A 3,178-nucleotide genomic window follows, 5' to 3' on the forward strand; every position below is an offset into this window, starting at 1 on the left:
CATAATTTGATAGGGGATAACCCGTCCGCTCCACTCGAAATTGTTGTTTACCATTCCGCTACGCGAGCGAGTCAGTTGTCGCGAGAAGGAATCAGACACACGGCGACCCGCGCACAGAGAACTGTCCAAAACACACTTCCCAGAACCTCTCTCTCTCTCTTAATTCATTTATTGAGAAAAAAAATAGACTAGAGTGACCAACATACGGATCCTGTCCATTGTAGGACTGTGAAGGAGATACCAGTAACGTTAGTCTTTGAAGTTCGTTCACACATACGCAAGTTTTGTCGTCCTATATCCTTTGTCATCGTATCCTTTGACTTCCTATTCTCTCAAAAATGTACAATTTCATTGAAAACCTTGTCATCTGTCAACCATCGAAGACTGCAGAATTATCGTGTGGCTGTTAATTACTTGTATGGCTTCGGTGCCAACGTCTTGACACTGCATAGCACTACACCGAGGTACACCAACATGGCGGCCGCCTGTATTACGCAAGCCCCGTGACGTCACGTGAAAGCCGAGAATACTGACTTTCGTCTTCAATACAATGACTTTTTCTTTACTGACTTTCGCCAATTCTACACCGACTTTTGTCTTCCCTACACTGACGTTTGTAATTATTTTTTTTCCTACACTGACTGGAGTCTTCTCTACACTGACTTTTGCCTCCCATACACTGACTTTCGTTTTCTCATCAACTTTTGTCATCCCTTCACTGACTTTTGCATATTCTACACTGACTTTGTCTTCCCTACACTGACTTTTTTCTTCTCCACAGGTAACTTTTGTCTTTCCTACATTGACTTTTGTCATTCCTACACTGACTTTTATCTTCCATACACTCACTTTTGCCTTCTTCACAGTTTTTTTTTTTTAAATTAGAAAGCTTTATTAGCATTTCGCAGATTTCCGACAAATCTAGCGCTAATGTACAAAAAACATTTTCGAATTACACAGACCATTAAAAACCTTAAAAAACATTTCTTTACATTGACATCATTTACAAATTTCCAATTTTAAAATAGTGCATTGAAATAATACATTATACATTGTAGATATACATTACATTACACTTTTACACAATACGGGTGGATTTATTTGAGAGATTCCTTATACAGTAGTATTTATTGGTATAAGAACGATCGTTCCAGACTCTTATTTCGGCATTTAGGCAGTGAAAGGTGGTTATAACGTCCATTTTAGTTTCTTGTCTCCTGTCACTGATGACCATGTAGTGCAGGGGGTGGCTTGCCCGCATCTGGGTAAGTAGAGTTCTCGCTGCTTCCTCCCGCCGTGACTGAAGTGTGGGCAGAACCAGCGTTACAGACGTCGGGCTGATGTTGTTTTTGTTTACGATTTTCATGGCTCGATTTTGTACAGCCTCGGGAGTCTTTCTTTGTGACTCAGTACACCCCACATATACAACATTTGCATATTCTAATACCGGCCATACAAGGATCCTGTACACAGTGACCAGGTTTTCAGGAGGCATGCCGCCCTTGGCCAGAAGGCGGAGGAAGTGTAGGCCATCCAAGGTTGGAATTTACCTTAAATCCCAGCTAAGTTGCACAACAGACCACTGGCACTTCTGTTTCTCCTAGGATGAGGGGAGGGGGCTTGGGAGGATTTCTCGCAAACATATTCTAAGTTCATAGGATTTGTCACCGTTCATTATTTTGTTGTTAGTGGCTGCCCAGGCGTCCAGCTGTAGAGCCTCTTCTTGCATTGTGCTGTCCGTCACGACCTCAGCACAGGAGATGTTTCTAGACAGGTTAATATCGTACGCGTATCTGGTGTTGTCAGTAGCCTCATGCAATGTGGTTCTGGTCGACATATAAAACTAGAAACAAGTATAACAGCAATGTAAATAGCGGCAAGTGTAACAATGTTACGTCAGTTGATACACCTATTGTTGGCGATCACGCGTTGTGCTCTGCCAGGCAAATAGCTGCAAATCCAGGTTAACATCTTCGCGGGCGTGCCACGAACAGACAGGTGCTGAAGTAATATCCCGTGGTGAACTCTGTCAAAGGCTTTTGACATGTCAGCTAGGAGTACATGAACAACATGATGTTTTCTTGGTGTCCAAACCCGTTAACAAAGACAAGACTGATATGCTTTGAGAAGGGCAACGGTGGTTAAAGACGCTGACTTTTGTCTTCTCTACAGTGACTTTTGTCTTCCCTACACTGACTTTGTCTTCCCTGGACTGACTTTTGTCTACCCTACACTGACGTAGTCTTTCCTAGACTGACTTTTTTTTCTTTCCTATATTGACTTTTGTCTTCCCTACATTGACTTTTGACTCCCATACACCGATTTTCGTCTTCTCCAGAGTAACTTTTGTCTTACCTAACTGACATTTGTCTTCTCGACACTTGCTTTGTTTTCAATACACTAACCGCTGCCTTCTCCACACTGTCTTTGGTATTTTCTGTACTAACTTTTGCCGTCCCTACACTGACTTTTGTCTCACATAGAATGACTTTCGTCTTCTCCACAACTAATTTTGGCTTCCCTACACTGACTATGCCCCGAAATGCTAAAAGCAGAAGAACAACTTACGCCTCAAATACTCATAGACATTCTACAAGATATGTGGGATCATGAGACAATACCATCTGTATGGAATACTGGAAATATTGTAAAATTGCCCAAAAAGGGGAACCTGAATGACTGTAATAACTGGAGGGGTATCACTCTACTATCAATCGCAAGTAAAGTTTTTAGCCGTATTAGGATTAAAAGCGCTGTTGACAACATATTAAGACCAGAACAGGCAGGGTTCCGAAAAGGACGGTCTTGCACCGACCACATTTTTGTATTGAGACAAATTCTAGAACAGTCACAAGAACGGAATAGATCTCTGTATGTAGTGTTTGTAGACTTTGAAAAGATATTTGATAGCATTCATCGGGACTCCCCGTACAAGATACTCAGGCATTATGGAATACCACAGAAGCTGGTTAATATTGTCAGAGCAATGTATGAAAACATTGAATTCCGAGTAATCCACAGCAATGTGCTGACTGACCCGTTCAAGGTGAATACTGGAGTGAAACAAGGGTGTATCCTTTCACCACTGCTCTTCTCTCTGGCATTCGATAATGAAAATGTCACCCAAGAGAAGCAGCGAGGCATTACAACCCTATCTAGGACGGGGGGGGGGGGGGGC

This window comes from Branchiostoma belcheri, unplaced genomic scaffold (assembly GCF_001625305.1).
Source record: "Branchiostoma belcheri isolate BF01 breed outbred unplaced genomic scaffold, Haploidv18h27 scaffold298, whole genome shotgun sequence".
Taxonomy (NCBI): Eukaryota; Metazoa; Chordata; class Leptocardii; order Amphioxiformes; family Branchiostomatidae; genus Branchiostoma; species Branchiostoma belcheri.